This window comes from Nannospalax galili, unplaced genomic scaffold, assembly GCF_000622305.1.
Source record: "Nannospalax galili isolate Female #2095 unplaced genomic scaffold, S.galili_v1.0 scaffold892, whole genome shotgun sequence".
Classification (NCBI taxonomy): Eukaryota; Metazoa; Chordata; class Mammalia; order Rodentia; family Spalacidae; genus Nannospalax; species Nannospalax galili.
Window position 1 is genome coordinate 4387323 of NW_008333311.1, and position 17810 is coordinate 4405132.

Below are 17810 nucleotides of genomic sequence, written 5' to 3' on the forward strand. Positions count from 1 at the left end.
TCATTTCTGAGTACTTCCTTAACAGAATATACATTTTAAGTGACATCAGAGTTTACACCATAATAGAAGACAGAAGTTTCTAAAAGTATAGAACCTACTACTTTATATTACACTTCCTGGACTTGCTATCTTTTTTTTTTTTTTTTGAGACAAGGTCTCCCTGTAGCCCCAGTTGGATCAGGCTGGCCTCGAACTCACAGAGATCTGCCTGCCTCTGCCTCCCCAGTGTTGGGATTAAAGGCAGGCATACACCACCATGCCCAGCTGTTGGCTGTCTTTATTAGGCATATACTTGTTCTTATTTAGAGAGGAAAAGCTATGCTTATACAAACACCAAACCTGTACAACAGAAAACAATATAGAGGATTGTCTTTGATGATTAATATAAAAACCAATGTAGTCATTGCTTGTAATATTCAAGAAAAAATGTCTACAACTGGCACAATAAAATTAATATAGACGGGCATGTCATTCATAGCAATGTGCCACTCAGAACTTATGCTTGAACAAATATACAGAGAATGGAGCAACGGAGGGTTCTCCACCGTGGAAACACCTTTGGCTCACAAGGCTTCTGACCTTCTGAACCCACTGCATGGCAAACTTACATTATCACTGCTGCCAGCTTTCTCCAGCCCCATTCAGAACCTCCTCTTGCTCACCATGCCGTTTGTGTTCCTGCCTTCCCTTTCTCGTGCTTAGTTTCTATCTGAAATGCCTCCCCTTCCCTCTTTTGCCCAAGTCCCCCCTTAAGGTCCAGCTGAAACATCACTTCCCACTAAAGCCTTTATTTTTATTTTTTATTTTCTATTTTTTATTTTTTTCCTGAGACAGGGTCTCATGTAGCCCAGGCTGGTCTGGAATTTTTTGTGTAGCTAAGGATGACTTTGAACTACTGATCCTCCTGCCTCTACCTCCTAAAGTGCTCAGATTACAGAGGAATACCACCGTGGCCAGTTTATGAGGTGTTAGGAATCAATCCCAGGGCTTCACGGATGCCAAGCAAACACTGTATCAGCAGAGTGGTATCCCTACCCCACACCCCTTGAAGCCTTTTGCTGACTAAGCCAACTGATTGTTTACTTTGTATAAGGCAATGTTCCAAATGCTTAGTACATATGACCTTGCTTTTAATTGTCACAAATCTAGTGGTAATGTAAGACTCCATTTTAAAGGGGGAAAAAACAAAAACAACAACAAAAAAAAACAGCACTGCTAAATTAAGCACCTCGTGATATGCAGCTAAAAAGCAGCAGAGTCCAGCTTCCAGGCCCTTTTCTGCTTGAATTAAGAGCGGTGCTGATTATGACTCTTTTAATGTCACACTTTTTTCTCAAACCTTTATCCACTGAACACATTCTAATCTAGATGGTGCCATGTGACTCTTCTATTGGACTAGAACTGTGTAGGAGTTTGTTTATCCCTATTCCAGTCTGGAACCAAATATGTAACTTGTTAAAGGCCTAAATTTGACAAGTCAATGCCAGTTTAAAAAATCAGAGAGAAAGCTAAGGTTTTAGATTGCTGTTATGTTTATCTCTAGCTTGGACTATTAACTAATTTCCCTTTGGTGCACCACAAAATAAGTGGTCACAAAAAAAATCTTGGGGTCTCAAAAGATGGCTCAGCGGTTAAGAGCACTGGCTGTTCTTGCAGAAGACCCAGGTTCGTATGCCAGCACCCACAAGGCAGCTAACAACCATCTGTAACTCCAATTCCAGGAAATCCAACAGCATCTTCTGTCCTCCATGGGCACTGTAAGACATGTGTGTGCTTACACACATGCAGGCATAAAATAACACTCATATACATAAAATAAAAATAAATCAATTTAAAAATTTTTTTAAAACAAAAAAAGAAATCTTAATGTTCTTTCAACAAGTCTCTATTATGTATCACTTTCCCAGGCGTATGGGGCAAACCATAAGCCCTGCTTCTAAGAATCACGTTAGCTTGTTGCAGAGGCTATGTATATATACATAATATGTTATACATAAACACAAAACATGTTTATACATAAAATATACTTATACAGTGTTTACATGTATTAAAAACAGAAGTCTAAAAGATCTGACAGAAAGCATGATGACAGTAGTCAGTGATACTGTATTGCATCCTGGAAACTTTACAAAAGAATAGAATTCAAGTTTTCTTACCATACATTTTTAAAATTATAACTATATGCCAGTGTGGTAGTGCACACCTTTAATCTCAGCATTGGGGAGGCAGAGGCAGGCAGATCTCTGTGAGGGCAAGGCCAGTAGGTTTACATAGCGAGTTCCAGGCAGCTTAGGGCTACAGGGAGACTCTGTCAAAAAACAAAAAAAGATAATCATGTGAGGAGATAGATATGTTAACTTCTTGACTGCAGCAACCATTTTACTGTGAATATGTACGTGAAATCTTGTGTACCTTAAACAACAAAAATATTCTATCCATTCAATCAGGCTCCTCAGCATTAAACTACTCAGAATTATCAGTGGTCTTACTATGGCTATCATTTATTATCAAAAGCATCATTCAATAAATACTGTTTCTATTTGGTGCCATTCTAAAACTTGCAAAGTCAATGCTGAGAAGGAAATGTACAAATCATAAGATATTGGATTTTTTCTCTTTTTAAAATCTCTGTGTGTGTAAACATGATATGGGATACATGTGTGGAGGACTAAGGACAACTCTAGGACAACCATCCACCTGTGTGAAACCAGGTCTCTTGTTCACGGCTGCATTTACCAAGCTAACTGCCGCAGGAGCTTCTGGGAATTTTCCTTTCTCTGCTTCCCATCTAACTGTATAAATGCCAGGATTACAGACCTACACCACCACATCTGGTTTTATTTGGGTTTTGAAGATTTGAAGTCCTCATACTAGGGTGGGAAGCACATTATCCACTAAGTCATCTCCCCAGCTCAGATTTTTACTTTTTTCTGAAATCCATGTCTTCTGAAAGATGCCTAGTGGATTAAGTCTCTAGAATGAGGTCACCTCGTCCACCATCTTCATGTTGTGGAGGACGGGGATGTTTGAGTATATCTAGTTCAGTTCAACTCTAGCTATAATTTTATTTTGTTATTAACATAAATACATAGATGCTCTCTCTTGTGTTTGTTTTTCTTAGATGAATTTGGATACATTAGCCTAAGGTTAAGTAAATTAAATGAAAAATATCCCCCATAGGTCTAGCATCAAAACAATATGTGGTTCTTTGATTCTGTGACTTATTTAATAGATCATAATCAGGCATCAACTAAAGGCTGGTAATTTAAATCATAAGCAGAGGGATTCAAAGCTGTAGCCAATTCATTACTCACACAGCTCTAGTTAAAGTAGTAATTTAGAGTCATGTGTGTCGCATTAATTGTAATCTTGTTTCCAAATGACAAGATAAATATCCCAAGGAACATAATATATTATGGTCATAGGTCAGCCCAAATGAATGCCTAAAATAGATTAGCACTAAGTGCAAGCAATATGTCATGTTTATAAATTTATAAAAGGATAAATTGTATTAACATTTAGTATATTGTTCATTGTTTAGCTTTAAGTAAATTAATACTCTATTTAGTTATAACAGTCTCTGAAAATACCACACACAGAGAAACACAAAATCTCTGACTCAGAATCTAATACTTGAGGTTAAACAAGCCAAGATAAATTTACTCTTTTCCACTGCTTTTGTTTCTCACTCACATGAAATATATATGTTTGGTTTCCCAGTGGTTCAAATAAAGGTCAATGATACAATTAGCAAAATATGATAATGACCACAACACCAGGCCCTATCAATGTATACTAATTACTCTTTGCTTTCATATCTCTCCATCAGCTGGAATTGTAACAGAAGCTCATCTATAGACCTAGAACAACAACAAAAAATAAAGCAAAACAAAAAAAACCCCAAAGTATCCCCAAATATAATGCAAAATAAGTGCAGAATAATACTGCAGGCTGTCCTCATAATTAACCCTAGGAGTTTCTTTTCAGAACTGAGCTGAAATTAAACTGCTGTGATTTCAGTGTGGGTGAGCCAATGTGTACACCTATAGGCCCTGAGACCCTGGGGGAAGTATATGACTGGCTTTTTGCTTCATCATGTCTATATGAACATCATGTGCTGCTCTTCCCTCAGGCCAGAATTCCCTCTCTGTACTCATACAATTCCTTGTATTTCCTGTATTACTTATTTCTGTGACAAAAGAAAGGGTTTATTTTGCTTACATTTTGAGGGTACAGTACATCATGGTTGGGAAGGCATGGCAGCAGGGGCATGGGGCAGGAGGTCACATTGCATCCACAGTCAGGAAGCAGAGAGTGAGGATTGCTGGTGCTCAGATCCGTTTCTTCTTTTTTTATTGAGTCCAGGTTTTTAGACAATGGAATTGTTCCGCTTATTTAGGATCAGTTTTCTCATTTTAATTAACCTACTCTAGAAACTCCCTCACAGACAATGTCCAGAGGTTTATTTCCATGGTGATTCTAAATCTGATCAATTTGACAATTAAAATAAACCATCACAACTATGTTGAAAAGCCACTTAGGGCACAGTGACAGACACTGAAGGAAGACCAAGCCATTTGATTGCAGCTTGCAGAAACAGGTTGCTGATCTGATATAGGTGCTTGCCTTTGTTTGACTGTTTGAATTTTCCTTGAGTTTGGGTGTCCTTAAAGGAAGGTTGGCAACCTCGAGTAGATGAACAGCTTGTTCTGCTCCAATCTAATTACACATAGTCTAAAGGTACTACAATGTTTTCTGTAAATAGGAAGTATCACCAGTGCCCTTTAGACAGTGAAGAGTGTCACAGAGCATCACTTCTCTGAAAATGGAAACTCTTTTTGCCAAGTGGAGTTTGTGTGGAACTGAAATGATGAAAGAAGCCAAAGGGGGTTTCTTAGGGCCTATATAAGGAGAGATTTTTAAAAATAGCCGTTGAGACTAACAGCAGAGAGAAACTTTGAAGATGAATGCTAAACTGTTTAATGGGAAGTCCTAAGCTTCTGCTGGGCTGTAATAATGAGAATCCCATCCTCTATACAACATTTTCAATAAAATAATTCCCTGGGAAAAATGTATTATAAAACTGTATGTGTTCCAGAGACTTGAGAAAGTGTTGGCTGTCTTAGTACAAAGCAGGGCCCAAGGCCATCTTACATCACATTTGGATGGTTCCAGCATAAAGGGGGAAATCGCTGCACTGACGATTTTTTTTTCCTACATTTAAGTTACTCCTTGAGAGTCCTGTGCCACACAGCAAAAGGTGCTGACTTGCACTTAGGTGGCAGGTAGAAATTGTAGTGGAGTGAATGAGAATGTCCCCCACAGGCTCTGAGTGTTTGGATATTCTGTCCTCAGTTGGTAGTGCTATTTGGGGGAGGCTTTAGGAAGTGTGGCCATGCCACAGCAAGCATGCCACTGGGCGTGGGCTTTGAGAGTTATTAAACCTTGCTGGATTTTCAGTTACTCTCTGCTTCCTGTGCCTGTTTGAAGATGTGATTGCTAGGCTTTCTTCTCCAGTCACTTCTACCACCATGCCTGCGTGCCATGATGGACTCTTACACCTCTGGAACCGTAAGCTCAAATAAAAATAAGCTTTTCCTTTTATAAGTTGCCATGGTCATGGTGTCTTACCACAATGAGAAAGTAACTAATATAGCCAGTCAGATGCTCATGCTAAGTCTAGAAGAGTTCAATGACAATGCGAAATTACCTATAGCACACCACCTCCCAGGAAAACATTTAAACATCTCTAAAGTGAAAACTGTCAAACTTTCCAGGAAATCAGAAATGGATCTTTTAGTTAATTTTTTCCAAGGAAGACCAAAAAAACTTTTTAAAACTTTGTAGAAAGGAAGGTAGAGAGATGGCCCAGTGGTTAAGAGCACTGGCTGCTCTTGCAGAGGACCAGGGTTCAGTTCCCAACACCCACTATGTAGACCAGGCTGGCTTTGAACTCACAGAAATCCGCCTGCCTCTGCCTCCCAAGTGCTAGAATTAATGGTGTACACCATGCCTGGCAAAACAAATAAATTTTAAAAATAAATTTTAAAAAACATTTCTAGGAAGCTCTTTTAGAGGCAATGTCAACAATTTTAATTCAAAGAACTATACAGGATAGTTGAAGTTCTCAAGGTAAGTTTAACTTTCAGAATATCCCTGCCTAGGTTTAGTAAAACACAGCATAGATTTATTTAGAGAGTTTGAATCTCAATTATCCTCTCTTCAACTGTGTGAACTTATCTCTGTGCCTTGGTTTCTTTATCTACAACTTCAATTACCAAAGACATGGTAGAGGTGATCCCCATAACAAATAGTGGGAGCAAAGCAATGACAGGAATACTATGACTCCTGCCCACCTATGATGAAGTCTAGAGATAGTTGCCCAGGGCTGCCTAACAAATGCAACAGACAGCATGCCCACATAACAAAAATTTAGTCCTAGAGACTAAAAACCCAAGATCAGGCTGTTGGCACATCTGGCTCCTCCTTGGGCCTCTCATCATTGGTGACACATGGCTGATTTTTTGCTGAATCCTCACGTGGGCTTTCTTCTGTGGGATATATCCTGGGCATCTATTTCTCTCCTCAGATGGAAATCAGTCATATTGAATGAGGACTCAGCTTTTATGATATTTAACTTAAACTGCTTCTTCAAAAGCAGTTAGGCCTTCTACACTTGAATTTGGGGTAACACAAGTTGCTAATAGACACTAATTATGCCTACTTGTGAAGTAGTAGTGTAGGAGAACTGACTCCACAAAAATTGTCCTGGACATGTATGCCATGGTGTACATCTGTGTGTGTGCACATATATGCACATACACACACCATGCAAATGTATATACACACATATAAATAATGACAATAAATAAAGCTTAAACATTATTTTGAGTCAGGGACTCACGATGTAGCCCTGGCTGGCCTTAATTTCACGGTCCTCCTACATCAACCACTAGAGGGTTGGAATTATAGTCGTCCAGATTTAACATCCTTTTTTAAAATCTGAGTTAATTCATCCACATGTTGTTACATTAAAGGGCTTCCCTCTTTCTGATAAGTAGCAAACAGGCATGCACATTTATTATTTCTACATAGCAAATTGTCTTAAAACTTAGTGTGATGGGTATTCTTCTTGACTTAATTAGATTGAGAGATACCTAAATTAGTAAAGCATACTTCTGAATGTATTTATGAGGGTGTTTCCAGAGACAATTAGATCATGGGACTCTGGTCTAATCAATGAAATCTGAGTGATGGACTACTGGGAGGTCTGGGTGCTATGCAAGGTAGGGCCTGGCTGGAGGAAGCAGGCCGCGGAACGTGTCTTGGAAAGGCACATCTTGCCCTGGCCCCTTCACTTTGCTTCCTGGCTGTCATAAGCTAATGTTTCTGCCCCACCACCCCTCCTCACCATGATGGATGGAAACCTCTGAAATCATAGCTGAAATAGATACTTCCTCCCTTACATTCTTCTCCCAAGTCACAGTATCTCAGGTCTGACTCGCACACTCAACACTAAACCAAAAAATAAGCACTATTATTTAACAGATTTTCTGTGGATGAAAGTTCAGGTATAATTTAGCTGGAATATTCCGACATAACCCCTCATAAGATTGTAAGACATCCTGGGAAGCCTTAACTAGCCTGGAGGATACACTTCCAAGATGGATAAGTCGTTGTCAATAGTTGGAGGCAGGCTCTCTATGTGAACTTCTTCAAAGTGCTTCTTAAATGCCCTTAAAACCTTGCAGCTGGCTTCCCTGAAAGGAAGTGATCCAAGAGAAATTAAGGCAGAAGTGATAATATCTTTTATGACCTGGACTCATTGATGGAGCGGATCCGCCCTAATACAATATTGGAAGGGTCTGCACAATGGCACAACCAAGCAGCAAGCATCCATGGGAAACATCAACAGAACAGCCACCATATCTGACCAATCAGATGTTCTTGCTAGGACTGTGAAGCATGAGGAAGTGACATAAGGACATGACAATAAAAGATTACTTACATCTCAGCACAAAGGCTTAATGGGAACAGCTGCAGTGACAGCGTCTCAGGCAAACACAGGCTCTCCTGTTCTGGACTCTTTGCCCTTGCCTTACTTCTTTTTCTTCTCTTTTCTTTTTTATTCTCTAGTCTTGCTTCTCAGTCTCAATTCTATGACATGCATAGTATTCTTTTGCTAATTTATATTTGAACTGCTAGTAAGACCCTTTTATTTGATCTGCTAGTTAGACCTGTGGCTTGTATTGTTTAGAGCCAAAAGCCTTAACTGATAACAATCTTTAACTCTTCCTCTCTTTCCTCTATCACAATTCTTTCCTTCTCTTCCTGTAAACTGCCTATCCCAAGAAACTTGTCATGCCCTGGAGTAAGCCTTAGATGATCCCTTAATCTCTAGGACAGACACCACATTCCCTTCTTTAACTGAACTTTGAGTTTCTCAGTCTTATCTTTTAATAAAATAATTAATATTATAATTGTTTATCTATCATTATATAATCAGTTTCTCTCCAGGAGAATTTTGCTTCCAATAGCAACAAGAGAAAAAGGGGAAGACATGAGATTCTTGTTCATCCTTTAAATGCCTGGGATGTCACACAGTAGGTCTTCCCAGAAAAATGAAGAATAAAAGTAAAAAATTTTCTGGAGTCTTTCCTACATTTATGAGAGAGGTGATACCCTCTAGATACTGATTTCAGTTAGAATTGAGTATATTCATCTTCATTTCCTATGCTTTATATTTCCCATTGTATTTTTTCTATGAATTTTAAATTGACATTTTTCTAAGACATTTGATGTTGTTACCCTTTGACATCAAGGATTCCAACTGAATATATTCTTTTCTTTATGGTTAAGCCAAAGTATAATTATAAATAGAAGTTTATTTGATGAGCATCACATTTGAAAAAGGAGTTGCTTGTTTGAAGTGATTCTTCTGGAGAAGGCTGAAAACAGAGCCCTCCCTCCCAAGAGGCCTGATGGGTCCTCAAGCCAACTTTCCATCTGTAAAGCTGACCAACTATCTCCTCTCCTTCTATTGTTTTATTGACTTTTGTTATGCTATCACTTTCCAAGCCTACACTTGATGACCTGAGAACAAAGTGTTTTAAAGGTGGTTTATGTGTATGCGTGTATTGCCTGCATGTAGGTAAGTGCACCCATATCGTGCAATGCCTGTGGATGTCAGAAGAGGCTGTCAGATCCCCTGGGACTGGAGTTATAGACAGTTGTTAGTTGCCATGTGGGTGCTGGGATTCAAACCCAGGTCTTCTGCAAGAACAACTAGTGTTCTTAACTGCTGAGCCATCTCTCCAGCCCCAATCATTGCACTTTCAAATTGACCAATCAACTCCCTCTGCAAGACCAATGCAAAAGAAATTCAGAGACTATCCCTTGTAATCTACTCTCCCTTAACCAAGCAAGGAAAAACAACAGACACTCACACAGGACAATGGAATCACTGATGTCTCCCTTAATCATCTTTAACAGAATTAAAACTGGAAGAACTGGGAAGGAATGGGAAGAAAGCTTTAGAGCACCTAACTAGTCATAGCTCCAGCATTCAATGGCCAGTTCTGCTGTCACAGCCAAATATACCCATTGCACCTAACTGATCCTGTCCAGCACATTCCTGAAGCCCTTTGCTCTGCCCTGTGCTGCAGCACACACCGCAGAGGGCGCCATGCCTTGGCTTCCACAGCTGCAGCTCTCCTTGCACCACATCTCACTAGGCCACTCTTCCATCAAATTCTTGTGGCAGGGAGGCCTTCCAGTTAGCCTGGTGCAAAGACTCCTCCTTCATAATTTCCTATAATTTACAAACTAAAGCCCACCTCTATCCAGGGCATGGACTTCTTTAGGTGAAATCACTTACAGTCATTTTTATAGTTTGATGATATTCTGATAGACATGGGCTCAAATGTAATAGGAAGAAGATTCTATTCTGTTCTTTTCTAGAAGCTTCTAATAAGGCACATCTACTTGGACTTTTTCCCCAATCATTCCTAAGTTTAGAAGGGGAAAACAACCAAACCACAAAGTACCCTGCCACATATTGTCTCTGGATCAGTAGGTCCCTCATTCCCAATTTGCATAATACAAATGGACCCTCAAACCTCTTCTCACTCTGTCTGAATCAGGAAAATCTGCTCCAGACTGTCTCCTTGATATCTTTCACCTAACTAGAAAAGCAGCTTACAGCTCCTTTCAGAAAAAAATAATCCAAAACCCTCTACCTCTACACAAAGATAACACGAGTCCATAACTGTTAAAGATATTATAGGAAAATGCAGACCTGATTTAAAAGGTGTTATGTAGTAGATACTTGAATCATTTACCACAGATTTGACAAGCAACCTAAATTTGGTTAAAATATCTTTCTTAGATTCAGCCTGGGTATTTAGAAGTAACTCAGGCCTTTATCTCAGACTTTACCCCAGTTTACTTCCATGAACAAAGCAATTGGTTTGGCATGAGCCCATGACTCAATATCAGCTATGAGAACCAAGCTTTCACTCTATTCTTGAAGGAAAGAATGTTTCTTGCCTGTTAGATGATCTGTGTACCCACTCAACAGCCTGTTTTAAAGTAGAGTCAACAGAGAGGAAGTGAAACCAGCAATAAATCCTAATTGTGTGAGAGACAGAGTGCTCTACTAAACACTTAACTTCCCCTTGGGTTGAGTTATTTTGGATAGTGATTTCTGCTACTTTCTATCAGAAGATTCTCCTGATACTGCTGCTAACTGACTATATACTAGAAAGTTTAATCTCTGTTGTAGTGTGTAGAAGGGAAGCACATTTTCTTTAATTCTGTGCCTATTGTCACCACTCTAATAACAGGAAGTACAGCTTAATTGGAAATAGGCTAACATAGCTCTAAGAATAATCATCCAAGGCTAACTGCCTGAGTGGTTTTGATGTCAGATAAATTGGCTTCCCTGTTATAAAGTGCATCTCTCCTGATTAGTACTTGTTTAAACAACAACAACAAAAATAACCTCTTCAAGCTCAAATATCAACAGCTTTCTGGGTTCTACTTCTCTCAGCAAGATAATGAGCACAGTGCACTGTTGAGCATGTTTTTAATTGGACGAATATCGGATATACAATGATTTTTCTAGCATTCGATGCTTTGTGTGCTAAAATTTTCATTACGTTGTAAAATTACCACAGGAAAAAATATTCTTGCATTTGTCATAAATATTTCCCAATAATTGCTATACCTTTATAGATTCAAGTTTTCTTTTAACTTTCTCATTAGGACGTACACAACACTAGTTAAAAGGTACTCTGTGTTTTATTATAGCTTCTTTCCAAATTAGATTTCTTTAAAGAGTTAAAATTGGAGTGAATTTTTGTCTTGCCATTAAGTAGTTATTGTGTGCTCTTTGTTCCCTAAGAAAAAAAAAGGGGGGGAACCTGAAAATGTGGTCCTTCCCCTCCAGAAGTTTGTAAGCTGACTCCATTAACAAAATGGGCAGGATAATACATTTCTAGTACTATTTATAAGGCAAACTACAAATCAATATGACAAAGAATCATCAAGTGATAAGAAAATAATTGGTAGAGAGGATCTTAGTAATTGTGATTTCACTCACCAGAGAGAAATAATCAAGAAAATATGCAAGAGAAATGGCTTAGTGCTTCACAGCACTGGCTGCTCTTACAGAGAACTTGTGTTTGGTTCCCAGCACCCACATGGCAGCTAACAACGATCTGTAACTCCAGTTTCAGGGGATCTGATGCCCTCTTCTGACCTCCGTGTCCATTGTACAACACAGGTGCACTTACATACATGTAGGCAATACACTCATTCACATAAAATAAAAATAATAAATAGTAAATATTCAAAAGAAAAGATGATCAAACTTACAGAGCCACATAATTCTCCAAAAGTAATACTTTTTAATAATTCATCTGTTCTAAGTTTTATTAAACTTTTTCTACTTGTGATCCCTTCTTCTTTGAGAATTCTTTACATGATTCTGGATATAGGTATACAAATCAAACAATTATTGATGATAAATCATGAGCAATTTTATTTTAAAAGAATTCCTTATTATACATGATTGCATCATTTATTAAAACAAAAGCAAATTTGCATACTAATGAATAGATTTTCTTGTTTTTGCACAAAAAATTAAAATCTTAGCTATTCAGACACTTGGCTTTGACATTAAAGGACACAAAGAATCTTTAAAGATTTCCAGAGTTAATATTTTGATTTGATAATCATTAATGCTGAGAAAACTACTTCATATAAATATATCAAACAAGATGACAAAAACATATTGAAAACCATTTCAGAAACTTAGGTTGTATATCTCTATATAGCTTCTGGTAATATGGTTTTTTTTTGGATCTTGATATACTTAATATTATATCTATAGACAGACACAGACTGGCTAATACATGCTTCTAGCAAATTGATGAGTTAAGGAGGATCACTGAAGAGTTCAAAGCTTCTGGGAGTCTTTTCCTCTTGAAGGACCTTGAAAGTGGCCCTTGCTTCAATCCCCAAAGCTTGTATAATTCCAATCACATCAAGAGTGGAAAATCAGGAGAGGAAAGCTCTTGTCACAGAGAATGACTGAGCCATCTGAGTCAAATCTCCAGGCTGGATGTTGCACAAATATACAATCTGAAGATCAGTTGACTGGTCAGAACACGGAATCCTCCAGTCAGGAGGAAGCCACCCCAACCAACACAGGAGGAGGATCTGAACTACAGGCCTGCTAAAAACCACTCCCAACAAAAGGAGGTTATAATGTACACAGAGGCAGGGGCAAGAAATATCTGCATTGAACCCAAAGTAAATGCCAGTGAAAGTCATTGCCTTTTATTCCTCAATCTGCCAAGATGGAAGATGAAAGGAAATTGCAAAACAAAGTAATTTTTTCACAGTGGCTGTTGATACTTGAAAACAATGGCAGACTGCTGGAGACACTGGATATGATAACAAAATAATATTAAAGTTTTAACAAATGTTTATTTGAAGGTGAAAAGTTTGCATTTTCCAGTCATATTCAGATTTCTATTTTTTTAAAGATTATAAGATTTTTTCCCTTCAGATGAAAGCAATAAATTGCAAAGTTTTACCAAAGTTTCCAAAATAAGCATAAGAGACAGAAAAAAATCTCAAACAGAATGGCCTTCATTTGCATGCATAAATTCTAGCATATTTCTCAATATTGCAGTGTACTTGGACTAGAAGGCATTTACATGTGCCTTTTACCAGGAGACAAATGCAGTCAAAGAAAAATGGGCAGCTCCCCTCAAGCTTACAAAGGCTGAGCCCCACAAGCACACCTAGAAGTCACTTCTAAGCCTATAACACACCTGAGTGAGTCCTTCTGTTCTCATGATAAGTGGATAGGGGCTATAATTCCAATAGGGCATAGATCCAGATCTTCTCCTTTAAAAGGAGTATGAAAGAAAGCACCATGTGTGCCTGGACTTTACTTCTATGACTGCATAAAGGCTCTGCAAAAGGCTTATGAAGCTAGTCACTAAGCACCATACCTTTTTGTGTGTATCTTTCTAAAAATCCCCAGATAGCGTAACTGTTGACAGACCCACTTGCTAAACTGGAGAAATTCTTGAACCACAATAAATGGATGCTGGGAGAGAAGGAAATTTTCTTTTGAGGCAGAGTGAAAGAAATTTCCAATTAAGAAGTGTCTGGACACTTTTATCTCCCTTCAAGTTGACTGAACTATGGATTTTCCTTATGTCACAGTTCAGATTTTTTTTAAATCTGAAAATCTCAAAATCTTTATTACTTTCATGTACCATAAGTTTTAGCTTAAACTATGATCACTTTTGTGTCCTTATAAAACTACTTTAGCACTTTCAAAAATGGAAAAAAAATGTTTTCATGTAGTGGTTTTAGTTCCCACTTTTATCCTCTCCAATCTGGTGTCAACTTTGCCTCTTACATTTCTCTCCATTCAGCTGTGAATTTGGACAGTATCTATCATCTGGTTATCTCATTCTTCAATACACTAACATGCATCTATTTCAAAGAGAGGAATTACAAAACACCATATAAAGTGGAACCTTTGTGCTGGTGTCATACCATTTTTCTATCAACTACCCACCTAATACCCGAGTGTGATCTCCAACAGCTAGCTTCTGCAGCATCTTTCCAGGACAAGAGGCAATCCATTGGCAGCTGCTTCTTTGACTATGCCCTGATTGTTCCCGAGAGCCCTACATGTGCTGCACACTTGCCACCTTTCCAAGCTATTTAGTGTCCCCAAATTATCTGATGACACACACAGCAGCCTTTCACAGGAGGTCTGAGCCAATGGGGATGGGTACACACAAACTGAAAGCCAATAGGGATGGGTACACACAAACTGAAAGCCAATGGGGATGGGTACACACAAACTGAAAGCCTAGTAAGTATCTTAAGTCATCACTGCTGTTCTTCAGCCAGTTTTCAGACAGATCTGATTTTCTTACAGTTTTAATTTCACAGTAAAACTGAACAGAAGGTACACAGACTTCCCATATCTCCGTGTCTCCATATGCACATGGCTTCCCCATCATCAGCTTCTTTCATCATAATGGCAAACAATCCAATCAATGAACCTGCCTGAACTCCACACAGTCATCCAACTTTCACAGGGTACCTGTTCATTTGCTCATTCCTACAAGTTTGGACAAATGCACAATGACATGGTTCTGTTACTGCACAGTGTAGTTTCCCCACCCTTAAATTCCTTTGCGGTCACTATTCATCTCTTTGCTCACTTTCATCCTTGTAACATTACCCGCCAGTCTTTTTATTATTCATAGTTTTGCCTTTTCCAGAATGCCACACAGCAACTGTAGGACCTCTCAGAACAGCTGAAATCCTGGGCACAGTAGAGCCTTTTCAGACTGGCATCTTTCAAGGAACCACAGAATATCTTGATTGCTTTCCAGTTTGGTCAATTATTGGTGTCTTAGTTTGTTCTTCATTGCTGTGACAAAATACTCTGACCACTACCAGCTTGGGGAGGAAAGGGTTTATTCAGCTTACATTTCCCAGGTCGCAGTTCATCAGGGAGCCCAAGGTAGGAACTCAGAGCAGGAACCTGGAGGCAGGAGCTGGAGCACAGGCCATGGAGGAACGCTGCTTACTGGCTTGCTCCCCTGGTCCCTGCTCAGCCTGCTTTCTTATGCAACACAGGCCCTCATGCTCAGGGGTGGCACCACCCACAGTGGGCTGGGCCCTCCCACATCACTCATCAAGAAGATGCCCCTCAGACATGGCCACAGGCCAGTCCAATAGAGGAAATTCCCCAATTGTGGCTCCCTCAACCCTGGTGTGTCAAGTTGACACTAAAGCTATCCAGTACAATTGGTGTGGTGGCATAGTGGTGCCTTCCAAGTTTGGTATATAACTGCCTTCCAAGTTTAGGCAATTATGGACAAAGTTTCTATCAGTTCCCATAAACGGGTTTTTGAATGAGCTTACATTTTAACTCATTTGGATAAATGAAACATGATTATTGGATTATATGGTAAGAGTATGGTTAGTTTTATAAGAAAGAAACATTTTCCAGAATGGCTGTACCACTCCTGATGCTCACATCCTCCCAGCTTTTATGGCCAGTGTTTTGGGTGTTGACCTTCTAGTTGGTTGTTTTAGTTTGCCAATTCCTTACTGATGTAATATTCAACAGTCTTTCAAATGCTTTTTGCTATCTCTGTATATCATTTGGTAAGGTGTCTGTTCAGGTCTTTGCCCCATTTTTAACTGACTGATTCTTTTTCCTGTCATCAAGTTTTATAAGTTCTCATACACTGCAAATGATGGTCCTTTATCAGATAATGTTTGGAAATTTTCTTCCAGCTTGCCCTTAATCTTCTCATTCTCTTAATATTAATGTTCATCAACATGTTAATTTTAATCAAGTTCAATTTAGCAATTCTTTCTTTCATGAGTGGTGCCTTTGGTTTTGTGTCTATAAAGTCTTCACTATAGTCAAGAATCTTTTAGATTAACTCCTAAGCTACGTTCCAGGATTTTCCAAGTTTCATGTTTTGTATTCAGGTTAATAATTTATTTTAATTTTTTGTGAAAGGTGTAAGGTCTATATCAAGATTTATTTAGTTCTATTAGCACCTTGGCCATTTTTTCAACGACTAGGTTCTAACTTCCCTGAGCTCCCCAAATCCCTGATTTTTAAAAAAAACATCGTGAAGTAGTTTTCCTACCCTTCATCTCATCAAACCTTCCCTGATTTTCCTAGAGGGCACCATTTTTATGACCAAACTCACTGACTAAATCAGATTTATATGTTTGAAACGTGCTGACTGCCTGGCCTCCGTTAGAATGTGATAGTGCATATCTGGGGCAGGGGGGTCATCAACTTTGCCGTGATTTTATTTCAGCTGCAAATAAAACACCTTGAATACCATCATGAATGAAAAAGTAAATACTTTTTGTGTATGCCACCTTTCTGAGTTTCATTGTGTGCTTTCCTACTTCTAATCCTTCTTCCTTCCTTCCTTCTTTTCCTCTTGGTCAATGTTTTGTGAAATATGTGCAAAACAGCTTAATGACTAAATTATGCCTGAGGAATTTCATAGAGGGGGTCGTTGTGTTCTGTGTCATCTGTAGACTTTATGTTAAAAACTTCTTTGCCAATATGCATGCCAGAATACCAGATTGTATTAGTCACTTTTCTGTTGTTGTGATAGGAACACTGACCAAAGCAATTTATAGAAGGGTTTATTTGAGCTTACAGTTCCAGGGGAATTACAGTCCATCACAGCAGGGAGGCATGGTGGCAGAGGTGGCTGGAGGATGAGTAGAAGCCAGGCTATACATCTTCCAGCAGGCACAGGAAGCAAGAGAGTGACTGGCAAGGCTTAAGAACTCTAAGCATACCCCCGGTGATATGCTTCCTCCAGGACAGCCGCACCTTCTAAAACCTCCCAAAACAGTGCCATCATCTGGGGACAAAATGTCCAAATACTCAGAGCCTATGGGGGACATTTTCATTCAAACTATCACACAGACATCAACACATTATTTTATTCTGACAATTCAAGCAATAAATTGTCAAAACTCTGTAAAACTGGCTTTAAATTAAGATTCAGTACCAATATAAATAACTAAAAAAGTAAACTCTTAACCTAATTACAGAATGAGGTGAGGGTTGCCTTTCTCTTTCCTCTCAAATTCTACTCAAGTTTCTACACAGTAGAGATATTTTGCTATCTTTTCCAGTAATGTCTGTCTTTGTTTTCCCCAAATAAAAGAGGAAATGCCCCATTATTCTTTCCTCACTGATGCTTTACAATAAAACTATGTCTTTGTGTTCGTCACTCATCTTCATAAAACAAGCCTGCACTGCCACTACTACAAGGCAACAAACAAGATCACTTCAGAAGCTTCTGCCCAAACCTCTGTTTAGGAGCTGCTTCTCAAGAGTGATTACATTTTCATGCCATTGAAGCATAAATTTCTCCTCCAAATTTGTTGTATCCCCACAACCATGTGCATGTTAGCACACAGTAACAAATGCTTCCTGAGTTTGAGGAGATCAGATTTGGAACTGCAGCTGCTTTATTTTTATCTTTTCCATTTCCTTTTTCTTTGCAAAAGAAGGTCCCCTCAGTTTTTTAAAAAGCAATAACAAGAAATAATTAGACTGGTGAGTGACCTTTCAAGTAATCAGCAGAGTTGAGGAAGGGGCTACTGACAACCGGACTGAAGGAGTGTTACAAGCCATCAAAGAATGCTAGTAAGAACCACACTGAGGGGGCTGGAGAGATGGCTCAGTGGTTAAGAACACTGGCTGTTCT